We start from the raw sequence: 430 nt of genomic DNA, 5'->3' as shown, positions 1-430 counted from the left end.
TTGTAGACCAGGCTGGTCTCAAACTCACAGAGATCCGCCTGCCTCTGCCTCCCGAGTGCTGGGATTAAAGGCGTGCGCCACCATCGCCCGGCCGAGCTTCATTCTTTTTTTAAGGATTTTATTGTTATTTTTAATGTTGTGTCATGCATGCATGTGTGTGTGTGTGTGAATGCAATGCATATGGAGGCCAGCAAAGGGCATCAGATCGCCTGGAGCTGGCATTACAAATGGTTGTGAGTGACCTAACATGGGTCTTGGGACTTGAACTTAGGTCTTCTATAAGAGCATTTGTGCCCTTAACTGATGAAACAGCTCTCCAGCCTCTCTCTCTCTCTCTCTCTCTCTCTCCCCATTGCTGAGGATTGAACCCAGGACAAGTGCTCCACCAGTAACCTACATCCTTTATCCCACCATGTTTTTGCCAGAATTA

The sequence above is a fragment of the Microtus ochrogaster genome, chromosome 7 (assembly GCF_000317375.1).
Source record: "Microtus ochrogaster isolate Prairie Vole_2 chromosome 7, MicOch1.0, whole genome shotgun sequence".
Classification (NCBI taxonomy): Eukaryota; Metazoa; Chordata; class Mammalia; order Rodentia; family Cricetidae; genus Microtus; species Microtus ochrogaster.
The sequence above is the reverse complement of the archived record's forward strand: the minus strand, read 5'-3'. Positions refer to the sequence as shown.